Source organism: Dendrobates tinctorius, unplaced genomic scaffold (genome assembly GCF_039654945.1).
Source record: "Dendrobates tinctorius isolate UK_male_01 unplaced genomic scaffold, ASM3965494v1 ptg000143l, whole genome shotgun sequence".
Taxonomy (NCBI): domain Eukaryota; kingdom Metazoa; phylum Chordata; class Amphibia; order Anura; family Dendrobatidae; genus Dendrobates; species Dendrobates tinctorius.
Genome location: NW_027361810.1, coordinates 45129892 through 45154919, shown reverse-complemented (window position 1 = coordinate 45154919; position 25028 = coordinate 45129892). Strand labels below are relative to the sequence as shown.

Sequence of the window (25028 nt, the reverse complement as noted above, 5' to 3'; positions counted from 1 at the left end):
TTGACCAGCGCAGGTTAGGTCTTCAGGTCTTCACCTGCGTAGTCGGGACTTTGGATCTCACTGGGTAACGTCTGGGGTCTGTAAACAAATATGAACAATTTGTATGGGTGTATTCATTAAATAAGTGTATACACTAAGTCATAGATTATACACTAATGTTGGACACAAAAAAAGAGGTCATGCACTAAAGCTGCGCATGAGGGCACTTGTCACAGCATAGGGTATACAAATAGAGATACATACATTGCTTCCAGTATATGTGCACACAGCACAAAAGGTATAGCTCAAGCACAAACAGAACAAAAATAATTATAGTTATATAACAAAAGGTTAATAAGTTTCCAATGCAGACATGAATTAACTTGATGAAATTGTATACCTTATGCTGTGACTAGTGATTTTGTTTACTAAAGATTTCTATATTTTATTATTCTGTCGTGATATGGTCCTTTATGCACCATTTTTTATATCATCATTGTCTGGGGTCTATCAGACAGTGGCCAGCACCCTGCTGGTGCACGCTCTTTGCACTTCTCCTCACCTTGGTTTGGCATGCAGGACTTTTATATTAGGGAACTCCATCATCCAAAGCACCTGACCGGGTCACGCACATGAACTCTTTCCCCCTGCAACTCTTCTGGTGCCAATTAGATCCGCATGGTTTCATCCAGCCAGCAGATGGCAGTCTTTCCTCACTAATTCCACATCCCACTCTTCAGGGGTACCATCTCTTCCTCTTACACTTCCTCCCTCTCTTGGTGAGGAGATGTGGAATGAACTGGAGTAGCTCTGCATGGTCCGCACCAAATCCATTTTCATCAAAGAATTCTACATTATTCATAATAATTTCTGAGGTGGTCATACACATCATAATGAAGCTGATAAAAATGGCCAAATTCAACCAAAACAATTATTTTTTTGGTCGAATTTAACCACAAATTATAATTTTAGCCAAACAATGACAGACTGTCATCATCTGGAAAGAAGTTAACCATGTTCAAACTTTTTGTTAAATAATCCCTAGAAAACAGCAAAAGAACAACAAAGATCTGCATCAAAGATCTCCACGTTTATTATTGGAGGATTTTCAAGTCCTCTTTCTGTGCTGTGCTGTATTAGTATTAGTATTTAGTGTTAGGTACCCGTAAACGTGGAGATCTTTGACGCAGGTTACGGGCTCACGTGCTTTGGCCAAAATATCAGCTAATACTCCACATTTTTTTAAATGTGTTTTTTGCACTTTTTATTCAGGGTGCAGTTGGGCCCATTTGGTCTTGTAAACTGCGGTGTCTGTTCACATGGCAAGCATTTTGATAGTGCTTAGCTAATAGAAGGGTGTCACTACTAGGCTGACCTGGACGCTGTGCATGGCCATAGTGTGAACAGCGCCGCATACAAGTTTTTTGTGCATCAACATACCAGGCAACCGCCCCCTCCATGTATTGGTAGGCTGCGAGCGGTTGTTTCATCGGTATTCTTGCACCTGTGTTGCCATCTTAATTATATGGGTCCACTGCATCCTGATAGTGCTTTTGTCTGGAGGCCTGTACGGGTAAACCTTGTTGTTCTTTTGCTGTTTTCTATTATTGGAGGATTTTCAAGTCCTCTTTCTGTGCTGTGCTGTATTAGTATTAAATAATCCCTAGCCCACAAAAAAATATTTCTATGAAAGTCGTTCTACCAACAATTATCTAATATGTATGATTAGCTTTAGCCTAAAAATAATTTTTTTACTAACATTTAACTAACTAGCTAGTACATGCGATAAAGAATCAATAAAGTGCTATAATATTGATCACACATTGATCCCCTGTCCTATAAGTGATGATTAGTGCATTTCATATATTGCTAGAGTTTCCTTTTAAGCCAACAGCGTTTGCTGCAGCTCATAACCGTAGACAGATGGCAAAGAACATAAAATGTTTACATGTCTTCATTCCAGTTTCAAAAAAAAAAAAACAACCCTCCCTTCTAAGCACAAAAAAGCAAAACTCGTGTGAAAGATATTCCATTCTCTCCCTTGAAAGTGATGTAAATGAACCATTACAATGACTCACTCCATCTGCCAAATTTTACTGTATGCGGCAATTTTAGAGAATATTGTTTTAGCTACAGCAAACCTAGGTGACAGCTCTTTGTTGTTCTTTATAACCGTGAGTTTTACGTTTGGTATCAGAATAAAAATGTTACTAAAATAACTTTATATTGTTGGGTCCTAGTGACGTGAGCGCCATCCAATCACATTGTTTTTAAGGTAAGGAACGCCAAGGTTGATCCATGGTTTCAGATTCAGCGTATACGGTAATCTGAAGATCATAAACTTTAGGGTAAAATCACTTTCACCTTAATACATAGCATAAAACTGATACAATGGAAAACTATTAAGAAATTCTTGCTTTCCTTACTATGGATACTTCGAAATACCAAAAAGCGCCATCATTACAATGAACGATTTTTAACTGTAGTGTTTCAGAAAACACAATGAGATTTATCAAGCTAAAGGCTCCAGAATTCTGGGGCAATTCATGTAACAAAAAAAAAATACGACTTTCATGACATCAACCATATGTATTATGTTTTAGACACTTTATTTACTTCCGAGGGGGTGTGTCTTCATTTGGAAATGAGGTGTGGCCTAATATGCAACATAAAATGCAACATAAAATGCATCAAAATTTTGCTGAAAATTTCGGGTGGTAAGTCAACTAATAGGTGGGGTCAGTTTAAACTATACAATCTAAAGATGTGCAAGAGTCATCAAACATGATGAACCAATAAGATAAATCTGGAGCATTTTAAAAGGAATGTGTCAGCAGGTTTTTGCTATGTAATCAGAAGACAGCATGATGTAGGGGCTAAGTCACTGAATTAAGGGATGTATCACTTATTAGACTGCGTGTTGTTGTTTCAATGCAATGAATGTTTTAAGACCAGGAGAATATCACTGCCTGGACTACAGTGCACGAGAGCCCTGGTCCGACCACGCCCCCTCCTCTGATAACTATCTTGCTGTCAATATACGATGTACACAGAAAGCTGTGGTGTCTGCAGGTTTAGGTTTTAAGCTCTGCTACCTCTAAAACCTCTGATTGTGTCACAGGTTATGGACAACCTTGCCATTGTTAATACTGTTTAACGGGAACCTGTCAGCATTTTTTTGCTACTTAATTTAAGGGCAGCATGAGATGGGGGCTAAGACACTGATTTCAGCGGTGTCACTTATTAGGCTGTGTACTGTTTTAATATAATCAGTGTTTTATTAACAGGAGATTATCACCGCTGGACTAGGTGCCCAAGTGCATCCTGGTCCAACCCCACCTCACCGACTGATTATCTGCTTACTGTACGTATACATGTACACAAAAAGCTGCTCATCCGGGGTGTGGGTGGAGCCAGCTTTCTCAGCTCTGCCACATGCAACATCTAAAACTCTGATTGTGTCACAACTGCTGCATCCAGTAAACTACGTGATACAATGTTGGGATCAGGGTCTCTTTTCCTACACAATGCTGCTATCAGATTAGGAAGCAAAATCTGGTGACAGATTCCCTTTAAGAGTAGTGAGAAGAGTTCACTGGGCAGCTCTAGGTGCAAGTTTAGATTTTGGTTTTGGCATTTATCCTAAGTAATGAGACAAGGCTCGTTATAGAGTCGATAGTGACTTTTAGGATTGCTACTTCCAATAGGTGGCACTAGAGTTCTAGTCCTCTTCCTCTCTGAAGAGAAACTTTGCATATTTCCTAGAGGAGCATTGGGCCTTAAAAGTCTCCTCACCTTGGCATGTCAGGCTTGACATGTCACTCTCCGCAAAGAGAAATGTTACCCCTCATGTCCCGATTTGACGCCTCTCACCTAGCCAAACCAGATCTCACACTTTGCACTGATGAAGGGCAGTACTCCAAAACACAGTGTCTGCAAATTTAGATTCTGGTTTTGGCTGTTATCCTAAGTCATGTGACAAGGCTCGATAGAGTGTTGATAATGACTTTTAGGATTGCTACTTCCTATAGGTGGCGCTAGAGTTCTAGTCCTTTTCCTCTCTGTAGAGACAATTTGCATATTTTTTGTTACACTAAAAGTTATTCAACTTTTATTGAGTGAAGCTCATGGCAGATTTCCAATACCCAACATCTATTAAACTGGGCTGGCAAAATAGATTCTTCCTTATTCAGTAGTAATGCACACAACAATGACCCCAGATGAGGATGGGTGCACTAATCACAGAGGCATCTCCAGATCTCTGATATGTGGGATGACAACACTGCTTTCTGGTTTGTAATCTAATTTTCCCACATTGTAAAGACAACTTCCCAAGAAGTAATCAGATTATGCTCAAGTAACAACATCAGGCCTCAGCAATGCAGATATCACTGGCAGAAGTTAAAACATTGATCGGATTAAATGAATAAAACAAGTATAAATCATCTCTGTTTTCATTGTGAAATCCCAATTCATTAAGTTGTTCCTGTTCCAAATCTATTTATGTTATTGTGTTTATAGTTTGGAGAGAAAGGAAAAGTGAGAAGTTAATATCCAAGTGTTTAACTTGTTTTTTAGCTTTACGCATTAAACCGCAGGATAAATACATAATGAGGCTTTTGATAAGTTGAAACCATAGAGACTGAAACCACAAAACCACATGAATCTTTATTAGTTTCCGTCCTTGTATTAAAAAGGCTCTTTCAGTCTCAGACCTTACACTTCACGTGAATTATTAATACCAATAATGACAGTGAAGTTTTTACATTTTGTAAGCTATTCTAGACTCTTCAGTGACATCGGGAAAAAATATTGTAGGTCTAAGACTATCTCTCTAGGATCCCGTGGTCAACTTTCCTGACCCACAAGAGTGGGTTTTTGGAATTCCTCTGAATCAATTAAGGTCTGTAAGTAGGATAGGTTGAATTACCTTCTTATAGGAATCTGTCAGTAGATTTTTGTAAAGTATTCTGAGAGCAGCATGATATTGGGACTGAGACCCTGATTTCAGCGATGCATCACTTACTAGGTTGTGTTTTGCTGTTTAAGTACAATCACTGTTTTGTTAACAGGAGATTATCACTAATTGACAAGCTGCCTCTACTTTATGGTCCACACAATCAGTGGTGTGGGCGGGGTTATACAGAGCTCAGCATTCAGAGCTCTGCTAGATCTGCAGCAGAGAAAACTGTGATTCTATCACAACTGCTGCACCCAGTACACTAAGTGATACATCGCTGGAATCAGCATCTCAGCCCCTACCTCATGATGCTATCAGATTACGCAACAAAAACCTGCTGACAGATTCCCTTCAAATGAGTCTGTTATATTCAATGTTTTTGATAATTTTACAATGTCTCTTTCTTCAAATGGTGTTAATTAAAAATATAGTTATGTGTATACAGCTCTTAAACAGACCTGTGGGTAGTAATATAAAAAAAGTTTGTAGATACAGCCCTCCCCATCCAATATATGTAAGTTTCTCAGCGTGGTTTCCTGGGCAAGCCACTCCACTATCCACGGATAAAGCTTGTACGGTATCAAACAGCTTTGTTCAAAGTTGTGAAAAGAGGTTTTTCAATCCAACAAAAAGCTTTAATAAAAAAAGGTACAGTGCTTACATTAAAAGGATATAAAAATGGAAATAAAAAGTGACATACAAATATGCAAAAACAGTGGTAAAATAAAAGGAGAAAACTTACAGAAATATCGAACTTTGCAGTCTGGTGTTCTGTCCCTGAGGGAGGGGGAAATATGAAATGGAGCACATCAGCTGTCCATGCTGCCCTCACATATGAACACCTTTCTTTGTATGTAGACCTAATTTATAGACGTAGTCCAGCGATCAGACTGCTAGACCAGCCTCTCATGTTAATATTCTAATTGCTGGTTTGTGACTAGACCATGGCGACTCTGCCTATGAATATATTATTTTTCTGTGAAACTCTTTCTGTAACCTTTTTCATAGATAGACAGTGTCATGCTGTAATTGGCATCTCTCTTCAAAAGAGCTGGAAGGTGTGAAATGTTACCACTTTGTGGTTCTCTGTAAAGCCCTTGGTGAGATTGGAGACAGGAGACTGCCTTCTCAGGATAACATAGGTCATGACCTGTGTGGAGAGCTGCAGTCTAAGGACAGATGTTAATTTACTGCTGGTCATACATCCATATATATAAATAATTCACTACAGTGCCCATAGACTTTTATGAAATAAAAGAATGTTGCTTTTTATGATTTTAAATAAATTCACTAGACGAAAGGGACATGCTCCATCACAAGGGGGGTCATACCATGTGCAAAGTATACAGACACAATGCGTCAGCACACGGCGACTAATGAATACATGAAATCCAACATTGCAAGTAATTTGTTTTTTGATCAAAGAATGTAAAAGCCATCCAACCACGTCAAGGTGACCTTTTACTATGGATACATGTGGGGACTGCCTGTTTGTTAGGAAATCCCTACATGTATTCAGGCTGTCTAGCAGCCGCAAATCATGCAGCTACGGCGACATAAACTAAATATCCGAGCACATCCAAATACTCGGAGTTCACCCGAGCATGCTCAGAAATCTCGAGTAACAAGTATACTCGCTCATCACTAGTCTGCGTCCACCCTTTGGAATCCATATTGCCTGGGTATTTTGGCTAGCATTGCTATACATTCTTCTAATTCAAGAACTGTATCATTTTCAGGTCTTGCATAAGAAACCACATCTATGTATTTTTCCATATTTCCCTATTTCCTAATCATTATATTCACTGATCTCCAATAAAAATAATGTTTGATGTGTAAGTTCTATGGAGAAGAAATATCTTCTGAGTCTGGATCAGCGCAGGCTGGAATCTTCCTTTACAGATACATTCTTTTCCTTTATAGCCACGAGTTCTCTTTGCCACATCTACAAATAACTTTTGCAAAGATTTATTACAACGTCTTGGATAATATTAGACGTCGAAAGCTAGAGACTAACAATTATTTCACAAATGTGTCTCCAACTTTATTAAATGCATGTCAAGGGGCCAAAATCAAGTATGAACTGAAAGTCTGGGGACATGAATTTCAGCCCAAGACGTTGCCAAGATCAGATGTTGTTTTACCCCAGATAGCTTTTTTTCTTAGACTCTTTTCACATCTGTAGTTTGTTAAAGATCCTTTAAACCTCTACAAGCTCGTGAAAGTGAATTTTTGCACTTGCGTTTAGAAATAGATGACTATGGAATGGATTAATCTAATAAATAGTTAAAAGAGGCTACTACCAAAATAACATCCCTCATAGTATCCAAAGTTCACACATGGCTATACATTCCTTCTCTGATGGCTGCCATCTGACCCAAAAAGGAACAAACTTTTTTAAGTAATATCAGGAAATGTTGACTGTGTGCCCCCTAGAATCTGTCAACAGGTTTTTACCATCTAATCTGAGGGCAGAAGGCCCTGATTCCAGCCATGTGTCATTTCCTAGGCTGCTTGCTGTAGTTTTAGTAAACTCACAGTTTTATCAGCAGGAAACAATCACTAGGAGGACTAGTAAACCTGTTGCCATGTAGTTGTCCATATTCATGAGATCTGTATAACCCAACCTCCACCACTGATTGGCAGCTTTCTGCCTATGCACAGTGTACACAGAAAGCTACCAATCAGTGGTGTGGGTGGGGTTACACAGAGCTCAGCATTTAGAGAACTGCTAGATCTGCATCAGATAAAACAGGGATCTTATCAAAACTTCAGCAAGTAACACCATAAGTGACACATTGCTGGAATCAGGGTCTCTGCTCCTGTATTATGCTGCTTTCTGGGTAGCAAAAACTAGGTGAAACAATTCCTTGAAATCACTGAAACGCAACACCGATTGTCAACTCTTAAATGGAATCTGTCACCCTATTTTTCGCCTTTCAGCATTCATTCTCTAATGCTGTAGATAAGCCCCCGATGTAACCTGAAAGATAAGAAAAATGAGTTAGATTATACTCACCCAGAGGCGTTCAGGGTCCGGTTTTGATCCGATGGGTGTCACAATCCCGTCCGGCGCCTCTCTTCTTCTAACGGTGACTCCCTCTTCTTTCCTTTCAGTTGCAGATCCTGCGCAAGCGCACTGCTCTGCCCTGTTGAGGGCAGAGTAGAGTCCTGCAGTGCGCAGGTGCCGGGAGAGGTCGGCAAAGAAGAAGATGTCACCGTTAGAAGAAGGGAGGCGCCGGACAGGAGCGTGACACCCATCGGACCAAAACCGGACCCGGAACGCCCCCCGGTGAGTGCAGTGCTTCCATGTAATCCTCACAACTCTCCCATATACTGTCCGTGCACGATCATCGAGACGTGCCTGGTGGAAATAAGACACATGCCTTTCTTCTGTGGAAACAAAAGAAGTCAACATATCTTATTCATATTTCCTCCGACATCAGCCACTGGGACAGCTCCATGTCCATTATGATAGCCGGCTGATCGCGGTTTGGGTGTTTTTTTTCTCAGATGTGTATGGGCATCTTTAAAGTTTTAAAAGATTGTCTGGGATTTTTAAAAAAGGCGGAAAAATGTATTCAAATGATAAAGTAAGCATTACTCACCTAATCAATTCCTCGCCGTTCTGGTTCTGGTGCTCCAGTGGTTCCCACTGGTCCTGTAGCGATGGTGACATGTACATCATTTATGTGACTTCTGCAGACAAGTACAGAACAAAGAGAGGAGGTTTTGTGAGGATCGGGGATCACTTGTAGGGAGATAGCTGTAGATATAGAGATGTATGGTGGAAGTAGGTTGTGGATAACCTTTAAATCATTTTAAATACTGCTAAATGTAGCTGTTGGTATAATGGTCAAAACTTGGATGCCATTTGTTTGTCATCCAAGTGCTGTTGATTTTTTACTCTCTAATGGGTAGGAGAAGCTTGGAAGTTTTTTCACACAAAGGATAAAAAAAAAAAAGAATGAATATTGGATCTTGCAAACAGAGCAAAATCAATCCGTTTCTCTTCTACACAAAAAAGTAGTGCAAAGTCAAAGAAACTAGTTTCAAAATAAGTTTCTAGACATGCAATGTGTAGGAACACGTTCACACTGTAGCCATTTGAGACAAAACCCAAGCCAAAAAAAATGAGCATATACCCTGCAGTAAGTAAACAAATAGTAATAGTACACGTGAATAACATGGGATATTTGTATAACACTGCAGTCATGGCCGAAAGTGTTGGCACCTTTGAAATTGTTCCAGAAAATGAAGTGCTTCGCCCTAAAATTTATTGCAGTTACACATGTTTTGTTATTTACATGTTTATTTCCTTTGGGTGTATTGGAACAACACAAAAAAAAACAGAGGAAGAAAAACAAATTGGACATAATTTCACGCAAAAATGGGCCGGACAAAATTGTTAGCACCTTTCCAAAATTATGAGTAAAAAACTTTGTTTCAAGCATGTGATGCTCGTTCAAACTCACCTCTGGCAAATAACAGGTGTGGGCTATATGAAAATCACACCTGAATCCAGAGAAAAAGGGGAGAAGTTTATTCAATCTTTGCATTGTGTGTGTGTGCGCAACATTACTCTTGGAGAAGAGAAAGAGAACATAACTGTCTGAGGACTTGAGATCCAAAACTGTTGAGCAATATCAACAATCTTAAGGTTACAAGCGCATCTCCAGAGATCTTGATGTTCCTATGTCCACGGTGCTTAACATAATCAATAAGTTTACAACCCATGGTACTGTAGCTAGTCGGCAGAGGCAGAGGAATATTGATGAAAAGTTGCAACGCAGCATGGTCTGGATGGTGGATAAGCAGCCCCAATCATGTTCCAAAGAAATACAAGCTGTCCTGCTGGCTCATAGTGCATCAGTGTCAGCGCGAACTATCCGTCAATAGGAAAAATTAATTCTCTTTTCCATTAGGTCTATGACATCATGTAATTAAAAACAGTCTAGCTGAATCCTTCTAAGCTCTATGTAGAAACAAGAGGTCAATTTTCCCTGTATGAGTCATCAGTCACTGCAAAAGTCCCTGGCAGGAGGAGGAGGGAGCAGCTGGGTCAGGAGTTGAAAAGGGGAATGATAAATGCAGGGACAATAGACTTCCTATTTCTACAGAGCAGAGAAACGAGAAGAATTATCTTGGTAGAAAGGCAAAATGAGCAATTGTAAGTACATAGTGCTATATAATATCCTGATTACAATATAGTAAGAAGATAAAAACCTTGATGGGCGGAGGAGTGCTTTAATTACATCAACTGTATAGGATTTTCCCTGCTACAGAGGACCCCGGGCAGCTCTAAATCTGTAAATCGGAGGATTGGGTTATATATAAGCATACATATTCAGCGTTCTGGGGAGGTGCCATACCCGATATTGAAGTATTTTTCTGATTATACCCGGAATATGACAGTGGTATTTGCAAATAAAAAAAATCAATAGTTACAGAAGAATATGCATTGCCTGCATTCCCACAAGCCATTAGCCAAAATTTGTTGTAAATACATGGCATTAAGGAAACCACACCTAGGTAAAAGAACAGAGAACCTGGGAAATGTAAAGGGTGTGATCTGCTGTGTTGTGACACACAACCAAAAAAGTAAAACAAAATACATAGATTTTCTGGTGGGTGACAGGTATTTCGCTGCACTCAAGAGCTGAAACATTTCCGAAATAAGACAAATAGAGAATCTGAAACAACAATTGTGATAATAAAATAGCGATTGGACTTAAGCGGAGTTTAGCAAACTAGGAACTTAACTTTACAGTCATATTCTAAAGTCCACAGAGTGAAGTCTGTTAATGGATGTGGTTGTAACAAAGCGCTAAAATGCCCAACAGTTTTACACAACTAAATGCTCCACAAAAATTATTGACTCTGTTTAAAGGGAATCTGTCACCTATTTTTTGGCATATAAGCTGCCGGCACCGCCATCAGGGGCTTATCTACAGCATTCTGTAATTCTGTAGATAAGCCCCCGATGTAACCTGAAAGAGAAGAAAAACGAGTTATATTATACTCACCGGGGGGCAGTCCGGGTCCGATGGGTGTCGCAGTCCGGTCCAGCGCTTCCCATCTTCTAGCGATGACGTCCTCTTCTTTGCTTCCCTTTGCGGCTCCAGCGCAGGCGTACTGCTCTGCCCTGTTGAGGGCAGAACAGAGTAATGCAGTGCGCAGGTGCCGGACCAGGTCAGAGAGGTCCGGTGCCTACGCACTGCATTACCCTGCTCTGCCCTCAACAGGGCAGAGCAGTACGCCTGCGCCGGAGCAGCGACGGGAAGCAAAGATGAGGATGTCATCGCTAGGAGATGGGAGGTGCCGGATCCAGACCGCGACACCCATTGGACCAAAACTGGACCCGGACCGCCCCGGGTGAGTATAATATAACTTGTTTTTCTTCTCTTTCAGGTTACATCGGGGGCTTATCTACAGCATTACAGAATGCTGTAGAAAAAAAATAGGTGACAGATTCCCTTTAATGGCAAAACTGAATGATGAATTTGCCCTATGGATGTACAGACCCTAAATGATGGCACAGACTGTCTATATATTATAGGCTGCCAAGTCGGGCCTCAGCTAGCGCTTGCATTTTTCTAGAAAAATTTTCTCTGATAATCTGATTTCCTAGCAACTTTAAAGTTTGGTTAAAATTGATAAATCACAATCTTCGGCCTCGTGCACACGGACATATTATGTTTCCATACGGGCCATTAACAGAAAAATAAAAATATATCATCCTATCATCCCCTATCTCAGTAACGGGAAAGTCTGTATGCAATGAAGACAAATTTTACCCGTGAATTGAGAAATTGGAGAATGCATGATCAGTCCAGGAGGAGAAAGAAGCTGATACATTACAACTAGTGATGAGCGAGTATACTCATTGCTTGGGTTTTCCTGAGTATGCTCCGAGTATTTTGGCGTGCTCAGAGATTTCGTTTCTGTTGATGCAGCTGCTAGACAGCCTGAATATATGTGAGAATTCCCTAACAAACAGGCAATCCCCACATGTATTCAAGCTGTCCATCAGCCACAAATCATGCAGCTGCGTCAACAGAAACTAAATCTCCGAGCACGCCAAAATACTCGGAGGACACCCGAGCATGCTCAGGAAAACCCAAGCAATGAGCATACTCGCTCATCACTAATTACAACATCTCTTACTTTCATGTGAACTCTTGATTTATGGACAAACAAAGTGACAGTAACGGTTACTATTAAAAGAAGTGTGGCGTAATAAAAACTATTAAAAAGAAAACAAATATTATTAGTTGTTTATTTTTTCTTGTGTTCTGGAAATGAAGCCAGTCATCACCAGTCACCCGTTGCGAATATTGTGATTTAATTTTTGCACAGGACGACCAAAAGGAGGCATAATAAATAAACAATGGTAATGACTCGTCCGTCATAGTCCTGTAATCAGCCTCACAGCTGTCTGGGATTTCAGAAGAATATGCATGAAATTATTTAAACAGTCTCCGGGAAAAGAAAACGCTTTCACTGGTTGGAAGTGTCAATTCTAGTAAATATTTCCATTATGGGGGGAAATTTTCCACCAGGCAATTTGCATGAATAAACTGCACTGCTGAAGGACAGATAATAGTAATAATAAATTTTATTTCTATAGCGCCGACATATTCCGCAGCACTTTACATTTCAGAGGGGATTTGTACAGACAATCTACATTACAGCATAACAATAATCACATAGATTATAACAAATACCAAGAGGAATGAGGGCCCTGCTCGCAAGATTAGTCTATGAGGAAAAAAGGGGAGACACGAAAGGTGGGTGGTAACAGTTGCCCTGATTGTATGGACCAGCCATAATGTTAAGTGTGTAACAGTACAGACACAGAGGGCTAATGGATGCATAAAGCATGTGGGAACACGATGCGGGGAACCTGGTTATGGTAAAAAACTTTTGGCTGTGCCACATAGGGATAGATTAGGTTAATGTGTTGAGGCGTTAGGCCAGTCTGAATAAATGCGTTTTCAGGGCACGCTTAAAATTGTGGGGATTGGGGACTAATCGTATTGACCTGGGAAGTGCATTCCAAAGAATTGGCGCAGCACGTGTATAGTCTTGAAGACGGGAGTGGGAGGTTCTAATTATTGAGGATGCTAACCTCAGGTCATCAGCAGAACGGAGGGCACGGGTAGGATAGTATACTGAAACAAAGGAGGAGATGTAGGGTGGTGCTGAGCAATGAAGAGCTTTGTGGGTGAGGGTAATAAGTTTGTACTGGATTCTGGAGTGGATGGGTAGCCAGTGTAATGACTGGCACAAGGTAGAGGCATCGGTGTAACGATTGGTGAGGAATATGATCCTGGCAGCTGCATTCAAGACAGATTGGAGGGGGGAGAGTTTGGTAAGAGGGAGACCAATTAGAAGGGAGTTACAATAGTCGAGACGAGAATGAATAAGAGAAACAGTCAGAGTTTTTGCAGAGTCAAAAGTAAGAAAAGGCCGAATTCTAGAAATGTTTTTGAGGTGCAGATAACAAGAGCGAGCCAGTGATCGTATATGGGGGGCAAAGGAAAGCTCAGAGTCAAGTATGACCCCAAGACAGCGGGCATGTTGCTGGGGAGTAATAGTAGAACCACACACAGAAATGGCAATGTCGGGTATAGGTACATTAGTAGCGGGAGGAAACACCAGGAGTTCAGTCTTTGACAGGTTCAGTTTCAGATATAGTGAGGACATGATGTTAGACACAGCGTTTAGACAATTGCCGGTGTTCTAGAAAGGCTGGAGTGATGTCAGGAGAAGAAGCGTATAATTGGGTGTCGTCAGCATAGAGATGGTACTGGAAACCAAATCTCCTGATTGTTTGACCAATAGGGGCAGTATACAAAGAGAAGAGGAGGGGGCCTAGGACTGATCCTTGAGGGACCCCGACAGTAAGGGGAAGATGAGAGGAGGAGGATCCAGCAAAAGATACAGTAAAGGAGCGGTCAGAGAGATAGGAGGAGAACCAGGAGAGAACGGTGTCCTTGAGGCCAATGAAACGGAGCATAGTAAGGAGGAGCTGATGATCCACAGTGTCGAATGCTGCAGAGAGATCCAAGAGAATTAGCATGGAGTAATGACCATTTGATTTAGCTGTTAGTAGATCATTAGAGACTTTAGTGAGGGCAGTTTCAGTAGAATGTAAAGAGCGGAAACTGGATTGGAGAGGGTCGAGAAGAGAGTTTTCTGAGAGATAGCGGATAAGACGGGAGTGGACCAGGCGTTCCAGGAGTTTAGAGATGAAGGGAAGATTAGAGACAGGTCTATAGTTAGCGGCACAGTTTTGGTCGAGGGTTGTTTTTTTAAGTTGTGGATGTATGATGGCATGCTTAAATGAGGAGGGAAAGATACCAGAAGAGAGAGAGAGGTTAAATATTTTAGTTAGGTGAGGGGTGACAGCAGGGGAAAGGGTCTGGAGTAGATGTGACGGAAATGGGTCACTGGTGCAAGTGGTTGGGCGGGAAGATGCAAGGAGCCTGCTTACTTCTTCTTCTGTGACTGGTTCAAAGTCAGAGAGTGAGCTAGATGCAGTGGGGGAGGGAGGACAGTGCATGGTATGAGGTGATTGGGAGATAATTTCCTGTCGAATCTGGTCAATTTTTTCTTTGAAGTAATTGGCCAGATCGTCAGCTCGAAGCTCCGTGGTAGGGGCCTGCACTCTTGGGTTGAGTAGAGAATGAAAAGTGTCAAAGAGACGTTTAGGGTTATTGGACAGTGAAGTGATGAGGGTGTTGAAATAGGTTTGTTTTGAGAGGTGAAGGGCAGTGTTGTATGTTCGAAGCATAAACTTATAATGGATGAAATCTTCGGGTAGGTTGGATTTTCTCCACAGACGTTCGGCGCACCTGGAGCACCGCTGCAGGAAACGTGTTTGCAGGGTGTGCCAGGGTTGTCACCGTCTGTGTTGTGGTGTTCTATGTATAGGAGGAGCAAATTCATCCAGGGCACTTTGAAGTGTTTCAGTGTAATGCTTCAATGCAGAATCAGGACATGAAAGGGAGGAGATAGGGGCCAATGAAGACTGCAAGTTCTTCATAAGTTTCTGGGTGTTAATGGCCTGTATGTTTCTATAAATATGGACAGTGGGGGTGACCTGAGCAGCCTGGCAGTTCTTGATAGAGAATGAAAGAAGGTTGTGGTCAGAGAGCGGGAGAGGGGAGTTTGCAAAATCATCCACTGCACAAAGCCGAGAGAAGACCAAGTCGAGGGAGTTCCCGTCTTCATGCGTTGGAGAATTAGTAAGCTGCAAAAGGCCAAACGAGGAGGTTAGAGATAAAAAGTGAGTAGCAGATGGGGAGAGGGGAAGAGCAATGGGGATGTTGAAATCACCCATGATGAGGGTGGGGATGTCACAGGAGAGAAAATGTGGAAGCCAAGTGGCAAAATGATCCAGGAACTGATGGGAGGGCCCGGGAGGACGATACACCACTGCCACTCGCATGGAGAAGGGGGTGTAGAGTCTGATGGCATGGACCTCAAAAGAAGGAAAGACAAGTGAGGGTACTTGAGGGATAACCTGAAAGGTACATTTTGATGATAGGAGCAGACCAACACCTCCACCTGCTCTATTGTCTGATCTTGGGGTATGAGAGAATTGTAGTCCCCTGTATGAAAGAGCAGCAGCAGCGGTAGTGTCTGACTGCTGGATCCAGGTTTCAGTAAGTGCCAGGAGGTTAAGAGAATTAGAAAGGAAAAAGTCATGAGTGAAAGAGAGTTTGTTACACACTGAGCGAGAATTCCAAAGTGCACAATTAAGAGAGACAGATGGCATGCAGGGAATATTAATAAGATTAGAGGGGTTTCTGAGTGTAGCAGTCGGGGGGTTTGACTTTCTGTAACATGGGGGACCAGGGTTGGGAGCAATGTCTCCTGCAACTAGGAGAAGGAGGATAGAAAGAGTGAGCAGATGGTTAAGTGATTTGTGAGACAGATCCTCCCGTGTCCGTATTAACTGCTACAATAATAATGCTCAAAAAAACAACTTGATTTTCAGACTTTTATAGGATAGGAAATGGCTTATAGGAAGGGTTAACCATTGCAACTTACATTTTTGTTGACCCAAAGTATGAAAAATGAAAAATATACTTTCTAAACAATCCCTTAAAGTTTTGTGTCTACAGCTCCTATGCAGAGCGATATTTTTCCATAGTACCAGACTACAAAAAAAGCCTGTGTAGTCTAATCCTGCAACCAAACTCCTTTCTTATTGGTCTTACGGCTCATTCAGACATTAGTTTTCCACATACAAGTTTTATCTGTGCTCTTCATAGATAGCGTTCATACTTAGTGTAGTCTATGGGACTGCTCACATGTCCAATTTCTTTTCTTTTTGGCGGACCGGGTAGTCCGTGCAAAGTTGCGCAGACATGTTTGATATCATTCTAAGTGTCGAACCAAAATCGGCAATGCAAGTCTATGGGTCTGGGAGAAAATTGTGCTGCACTTAGATGCCAACCGAGTGATGACCGTTTTTCTCAGACTTTTAGATAGGAGAAAATAGATAAACCTTTTTTTTTGTTACTTATGAAACTGATGAAATTTGGACTAAACTTGGATGAAAATCTGATGAAACTCTGAACAAAATCACAGATAAAACTAGGAAAATGTTTCTCATAGAAAAAAAAATCCCAGACATCTGAATGAGCCCTTACATTCATTTGGTAAGGTAGAAAGAGGCCGGGGGCTACATATGCTCATCTTGATCCAGTTAATGCAAACATATCAATATTAAAACTATAAGGTAAAACCAGCTGTAGTAGTATCAGTAGTTAATGCTCACGCATTCACTAATTGTTGTTATGATTGTCATCATACTTATTATAGCTTTGTGCGGCACTGTTAGTTTAAGGAATACAATTAATTAGTATAATGCAAAGTTATTTGTTTGCCAAATTACAATTATGTGCATGAACACTTTTATTTTATATTCATGTAGGTTTTGTTAGTGCTGCCAAACTGTTCTTGCCATTGTTGAAAAGCTTCTGTGTGTGGGTGGTTATGCAAGAACACAGTATTTTTAGCATTTGATAGCAAATTCCTTTCATTTAGATGGATTAGATAAAGTTATAGCAATTAGTTTTATATGATTCTAGGATAACATTCTTACTTAATTTACTCCAAGTTTTTCCAATTTAGTACACTTATGAGCTACCTATTGGACATGCGAGGTGTGATTGCTGGGTATTTACCTGGAGGGTCTGCCACTAATCCAATGAAACCAGGTGTCTAGCCTCTATACTTGACACTGAAGAGCAGGCGCACATACATAATCTCTCTCCCTTGAAGGCGAGGAGTTCATATGAGAAGGAGAGTCGGAGGAGTCATCAGTGACTGTTGCTTGGTTTGCATGTGTGGTCGTTCTTTATCCTTCTCTGTTTTTGTTTATTCCCCTACCTTCACACCCCGGTGCATTCCTCTGTTACATGTGAGTGAATATTTTGTATGCATGAAGTTTTCTGTTAACTTTTGTTTGTGTTGCCTTGTTTGTCGGGTTGGTGTACTACGGTGCACAGTATCACCCCCTCTTCCCTAGGTGGGGGAAGAGAACAGACTGAGGGCTAACTTAGGAGATAAGGAAAGGGTGGAGGATCTACACAGTGCCGGTTAATGCACTGGGTGCAGAACTGTCCCGTTCAACGCTCTCAGTCAAAAAGCCACACCAGCTCTTATTAACGGTGCTCTTTTTTTGCACAGGTGAACAGGGAGTAACAGTTTAACATTTTTTGTCACTTCCCTCACAGTGCAGCGGCTCCAGTCTCGGAGTTACAGTTTGCAATTTGTTTCTGGCAACAGGTACGCCACAGTAATGAGGAGAGATCTTAAATGTCTGCTTTTTCCTTAGGGTTAGGGTCTTATGGGTTCAAGTGTGTGGCTATGCCCTGATATCCTTGCTTATATCAGTCCCAGGGGTCCCTCATAGAAGCGTGCTCCTTGTTTCAGTACCCACAGCAGGGCGATACCTCATCCTAAGTTCCTCTTCTCTCTGGACAGTACGCTTCCTGAACTTCTAGGCCTCGATTGCAGGGTTCCCCACTTGCCTGTGTCTTCCTGCTGCCTCTGTAACTAAATCCTTTTCCTCATGAGCCTTGTAGCTCCACATTAACGCTGTGTACCCACGTTGCGGATTTTATGCGTTTTTGCCACGTTTTTCGCCGCAAAAACGCTGCAAAAACACATACAAAATGCACCCTATGCATTCCTATGGCATTCTGCACATGCTGTGCTAATGCTGCGTTTTTTTCCGCGGCGGAATCGCATCACGAAAAAAAAAATGCAGCATGCTCATTGTTTTTGCAGAATCGTGGGGATTTTGCACCCAAAGGAATGCATTGGTCCACTTACTTTCCGCATGTGGCTATGCCCACCATGCGCAAAGTGAGCAGATCATGTGCGGATGGTACCCAGGATCTGGAGGAGAGGAGACTGTCCTCCAGGCCCTGGGTACCATATCCCTGTAAAAAAAAGGAATTAAAATAAAAAATCGGCTTATATTCACCTTCCGGCGTCCCGTGCAGCCTTCCCGCCCTCAGCGATGCTCCTGGCGAGTCCCGTTCCCAGTAATGCCCTGCAGCAAGGACCAGTGATGACATAGCGCTACAGTATCGCAAGACCGCTACAGTATCGCAAGACCGCTACGTCATCAAAGGTCTCACAAGGCATTGCTGGGAACGGGAGCATCGCGAGGATCGGGAACGCTGTGCGGGACGTCGGAAGGTGAGAATATCACGATTTTTTATTTTTTAAATTATTTTTAACATTCTAGCTTTTACGATTGAGGCAGCATAGGCGGCCTCAATAGTAAAAAGTTGGTCACACTCGTCAAACACTATGTTTGACATGTGTGACCAACCTGTCAATCACATTCCAAGCGATGCTTCAATATGCTTGAATGTGCTTGAATTCCGCACTTGAAAAACGCTTGTTTTTCGCGTGAAAACGCATGCAAATTCGCATGCATTTTCCCGCGGCGGGAGTTGCGGAAATGCTGCGGGAATCTCCGCAGCATCTCTGCAACATGGGTACATATCCTTAGAAAAACCTGATTTGTCTTTTTTTCATCCTCTTCTTGACTGACTAAAATGGAGTCCCCTCTCCCCTGAATTCACAGAACTCCCTCCCACTATGGGCCGTTCTTAACCATCACACTGTCCTTATGCCTGCTGTCTGTGTTACTGGGCAGATTTCACCTTTGACCTACATTCTATACAAGAGTGAAAAATAAGACTGTGACATCTTGAGCCCGTTGATTAGTACTGCAGCCCACGGATACATTATCATTACCTCAAGAAAATCTATCAGGAACAAAACATTATTCACATTCTACATAGTCCATACCACAGTAGCACTGATGTCTTCAGGGGGAACATATATTTTTATCATAACTGTGTGCTGCTTGTAACTTTCCTTTTCCAGGCTTTTACCTTCTATTTTGCATTTTACGTGCCTGAAGCAATGAACAGACATGTATAGGAATGTGTCGCTTCCTCTTTCCAGATTGTGAAGCGATGTAATATGTCCAACATACGCATCACGGCATTGCTTATTCAAACATGTTACATGCAGCAGCTTGCTTAGAAAAAAAAATAAATGAATAAAAGAGTCTTCATTTATTATGAATATTGCAAAGCAAACACCAGGAACAGACCTTTAAAGGCACAGTCATATAATTCCAGTGTTCTAAAAGTTATATACAGTAAATAGGATGTCAAAGATGATTGGTGTTCAACCAGTCTGGACATGTGGGGAAAAGCCCAAGAATAAAGGACTGATAGTCTGTGATGAGAAAATTATGGTATGCAGCAGTCTTGTCAGTTTACTGGAAAATATAGTGCAATCTTTATGCCCTCGGTGACATTTACAGTGGATATCTACACTTATTCTCAGGACACAGTGCAGGTGTCGGCTGCACTACACAGCCGGCGCCCAGAGAATAAGGCTGTGTGCACACGTAGCGTTTTTTTTGCGTTTTCGCTGCGTTTTTATACGTGCGATTTTGCCGCTAAAACTAAAAAAAAAAGCATCCCATGCAATCCTATGGCATTCCGCACATGCTGTGCTAATGCTGCATATTTTTCCGAGGCGGGATCGCATCGCGGAAAAATATGCAGCATGTTCATTCTTTGTGTGGAATCGCAGGAATTCCGCACACATAGGAATGCATTGTTCTCTTACTTTCCGCATGTGGCTATGCCCACCATGCGAAAAGTAAGCGGAAAATTTGCGGATGGTACGCAGGGTCTTGAGGAGAGGAGATTCTCCTCTAGGCTCTGGGTACCATATCCCTGTAAAAAAAGAATTTAAAATGAAAAATCGTGATATTCTCACCTTCCGGCATCCCAAGCAGTGTTCCCGATCGTCGCGATGCTCCCGCCAAGTCCCATTCCCAGCGATGCCTTGCGACAATTATCTTTGATGACGTCACGGTCTCTCGAGAACGCTATGGTATCGCAAGACCGTGCGGTATCGCAAGACCGTGACGTCATCAAAGGTCATTGTCGCAAGGCATCCCTGGGAACGGGACTTGCCGGGAGCATCGCGAGGATCGGGAACGCTGCGTGGTACGCCGGAAGGTGAGAGTATCACAAATTTTTTTTATTTTAAACTTTATATCTTTTTACTACTGATGCTGCATAGGCAACCTCAATGGTAAAAAGTTGGTCACACTCATCAAACACTATGTTTGACAAGTGTGACCAACCTGTCAATCAGTTTTCCAAGCGATGCTGCAGATCGCTTGGAAAACGCTAGCATTCTGCAAGCTAATTACGCTTGCAAAACGCTAGTTAAAACGCGGGAAGTACGCGGGAATTACAAATGCGGATTTCTCGCGCATTTCCCGCGGAATGGAATTGCGGAATTCCCGCTGAAATTTCCGGGGGAATTCCAGACGTGTGCACATAGCCTAACTCCTGCAATTGGAACTAACTCTGATTGCAACAATATAACCTCTGAGATACCACTATTGTCACTGCATCATTCAGGAGGTTAGTAAAGGAGATGTCCCTGATGATCCCCATCTGTCCCGCCCCACTTCATGACATTTTTTTAGGGTGTTGTTGGGCGATAACAGCAGCCAGCGATCTACTAATGGGCTTCATAACAGACTGGTAATTATGAAATAGACAGTGCATTGTGTAGGTGATTAAGTGGCCACAGGTTCCCTATGGGGACCAATAAAAAGTTTAAAAAAAAAACCTTGAAATAACATTTACTAAAAATATAAAAATGATTTTCCCCCTTTTCCCGTAATGTAGTGAAATTGAAGAAAAAAAATTTGGTATCGCCATTTGTGTAATTGTTTGCACTAATAAAATATAAAAATATTTATCTTATTTAACTGTAAATGGCAAACAATTGGAATAAAAAGAGATCAGAAAGTTGTTAAGATCCCAATATGGTACCAATAAAAGTGTCTTTCACTCTGGCAGATGTAGCCCATCACAGTATTACATGGTTAACAATTTATTTCAATGTAAGACTGCATTTCCAGTCAGCAGAAACAGTGTGAGCAGTTACAGAGGCCAGAGCCATGGCAATGCATTGATCACTTGCCCAATCTTGATGAGAGAGCCTCACAAACATCCAAGCAAAATGTAAAAAAGCACCATAAATCATACATTACATAAATAGCAAAAGATTGTTGAATATGATATGTCTTCATTACTTTATATTTCACTATATATTTACTCAGCTGTGGTGGCCACATACAGTCATGGCTGAAGGTGTTGGCACAATTGTTCCAGAAAATGAAGTATTTCTCCCAGAAAATTATTGCAATTACACATGTTTCGTTATATACATATATATCTCATTTGTGTGTATTGGAACAGCACAGAAAAACAGAGTAAAAAAAGGCAAATTGGCCATCATTTTACACAAAAACCCACAAATGGGCCAGGCAAAATTGTTGGTACCTTTCCAAAATTGTGGATAAACAACTTTGTTTCAAGCATGTGATGCTAGTTCTAACTCATCTTTTCAAGTAACAGGTGTTGGCAATTTGAAAATCACTCCTGAAACCAGAGAAACATTGGAGATGTTGACTCAATCTTTGCATTGTGTGTCTGTGTGTGCCACACTAATCATGGAGAACAGAAAGAGGAGAAGAGAACTGTCTGAGGACTTAAGAACCAAAGTTGTTGAAAAATATCAACAATTTCAAGGTTACAAATCCATTTCCAGAGATTATGATGTTTCTTTGTTCACAGTGCACAACATAATCAAGAAGTTTACAACCCATGACACTGCTGCTAATTAGCATGGACATGGACGGCAGAGAAAAATTGATGAAAGGTTTCAACACAGGATAGTCCGGATGATGGCAAAGCAGCTTCAATTGAGTTCCAAAGAAATTCAAGCTGTCTTGCAGGCTCAGGGTGCCTCGGTGTCAGCGCGAACTATCCGTCGACATATAAATGAAATTAAACGCTATGTGAGGAGACGCAGGAGGGCCCCACTGCTGACACAGAGACATAAAAAAGTTAGACTGCAGTTTGCCACAAGGCATGTGAGCAAGTTAAAATCTTTCTGGGAAAGCATCTTGTGGACAGATGAGACTAAGAAAGAGGTTTTAGGTAAAGCACTTCATTCTGTGCACCGAAAACAGAATGAGGCCTACAAGAAAAGAACACAGATCCTACTGTTAAATATGGTGGAGGTTAAAAGATGTTTTGGGGTTGTTTTCTGCCTCTGGCACTGGTTGCCTTGACTATGTGTAAGGCATAATAAAATCTAACGATTTCCAATGGATTTTTGGTTGCTATGTCAGAAAGCTGGGTTTGCTTCCTAGTTCATGGTTATTCCAGCAGTACAATGATCTCACACCTACTTCAATAAGCACCCAAAAGTGGATGGAAACAAAGTGCACAAGAGTTCTGAAGTGGCCAGCAATGAGCCCGGATCTAAATCCCATTGGACACCTGTGGAGAGATCTTAAAATTGCTTTTGGGAGAAGGTACCTTTAAATATGAGAGAACTGGAGCAGTTTACAAAAGAAGAGTGGTCCAAAATTCCAGAAAAATATTTAGAATTTAGAGTCCCCAGTGGTTGATACCTTTTAATGGTTAACTGAAAAGATGGTAACAAATTGCAAGCTTTCGAGACTACGCAGGTCTCTTTATCAGGCAAAGACTAATACAACATCTGAAGAATTACGTATTTATACACAAACAGCACAAAAATAATCAAATAGATAAGACAAGTGGCGTGACGCAGAACTATCATTATGTGAGAGGGAGAAACAGTTGTGGCCATAAATATTGGAACAGATCATAGATAAGGAGCCTGAAAGTTTTATTGTCCTCTGTTTGGGGTCTGGTTCTGTGTTGTGATGCCCCCAGAAGGTCTGAGGAGCAAATTCCTTAATTTATGTAAAAAGACATAAATCCATGTGACACATTCATTCCTACACTGAATGTCAATAATTGTCATGAGTTTGTACTCCCAGACTGTCCTCTCTCTCTCTCTGAGATTATTTCATGTCCATGGTGCTGTGATCCGGGACACAAAAATGTTTGGCCACAGGGAGATCCATTCTTTTTTCTCTTATTGTGTGGCGATGAGAATTCATCCTTGTTCTAAACTTTTGCCCGGTCTCCCCCACATACAGACCCCCAGATGGACATTTAGTACAAATAATTAAGTACACCACATTAGATGTGATGCAGCTGAAAGTACCTGGGATCTTGTAGTCCTGATGTGAGTTGGGGATCTTTATCTTGTCCGTGGTCATTATAAATGGACAGGTTTTACATTTTTTCTGGTTGCAGGGAAAGGTTCCTGTAGTTGTTGGAGATTTGGGGGCTGCCTAAAACACAATAGTGGGGGGTCTAAAAGTATGGATTGTAATCGGGCATCTTTTTGCAGTAAAGGTTGTAATTTCCGTGCAGCTCCCCTTAGCACCTCCAGAATTGGATTGTAGGTGACCACTAGAGGCACCCGGTTATTTTCTTCTTTAGCTTTGTAATGTAGCAGGTGATTCCTTGACATTCTGGTGGCTCTTGTAATCTGGTTTTCAATTGTTCTTGGATAGTAGCCCTGATTCAAAAATGCCAGTCGACCAAGGTGTTTGTCTCTATCCATGGGGTTGGAACATACACAACTGTATCTGATGGCTTGGCTGTAGGCGATAGAGTTTTTTTTTATGTATTTTGGGTGGAAACGGTCCCATTCAAGGTATGTTGGACGGTTGATTGGCTTCTTTTTTTTTTGAATCAGATCTTTTTTATTAAACATTCAGGAATCAATACAGAAAGAATATGACATCTTATATAGCTAGTAAAATTTACATTGAGAGCAAATATTATTTAAAGGGTAAAACTCTTCCTGTGTAAGAATAAATAAAAAGAAGAAATCTCAAAACACAGATATTTGCATAAAATTGAGCCTATAAACAACATGGCTCCACAAATAAACAAAAATCAAAATTATACATCAGTGCCTCATTTCAGCGGGAAAACCATCCCCGCCAGCCGCGCCACTCCGCATCATATTTCGCCCCCCCCCGCCCCCCACGGATATCAGGTCCAATCCACCCCAGCTCCCTCCCACCGCGCCACTCAAAATCTACTTCGCCACAAAGGGCACTAGACTTTATTTTCACCCCCCAAGCATCCCCTCATCGCAAGCACAACAGCAACTGGTCCAACATCGCATCCCGTACCAGTGCGCCCGAGGGGAGACCCGGTGACTCCATCCATGGCTGCCAAATTTTGTAAAACTTTCTTAATGCATTTCTTTTTAAATAAGCCCCCCTTTCCAATCTGATGACATTATTTAGTTTATTTTTAAGCTCTGACAATGTTGGTGGCATAGGATCCAACCAATGATATGCAAGTATCTTTCTTGCCTGATACAGGATGCGTGCTATTCCCAGGGCCACTGCAGAGTCCGGGTCAACCCCCTCCTCCCACAAATTCAACAAACATAGACGAGGTGACGGTCGTATTGTGATATGGTATACTTGGGCTATGAGTCCCAGGGTCTGCCTCCAGAAATCCCCAATGTGCCCGCACTCCCACATAACATGCATCAAGTGGGCATCATCCTGCCCACACCTAACACATTGTGTATTGGG

At 41.6% G+C, this 25028-nt stretch overlaps 1 long non-coding RNA gene across 1 annotated transcript in view; it reads left to right on the top strand.

Moving 5' to 3' along the window:
* The window catches only part of LOC141049116 (uncharacterized), a 140368-nt gene extending 132143 nt beyond the window's left edge, over positions 1-8225 (top strand). Inside the window, exon 3 of the long non-coding RNA XR_012220259.1 lies at positions 8057-8225. This is a non-coding gene — a long non-coding RNA (uncharacterized lncRNA). The remainder of the gene's footprint in view (positions 1-8056) is intronic.
* The last annotated feature ends 16803 nt before the right edge of the window (positions 8226-25028 follow it).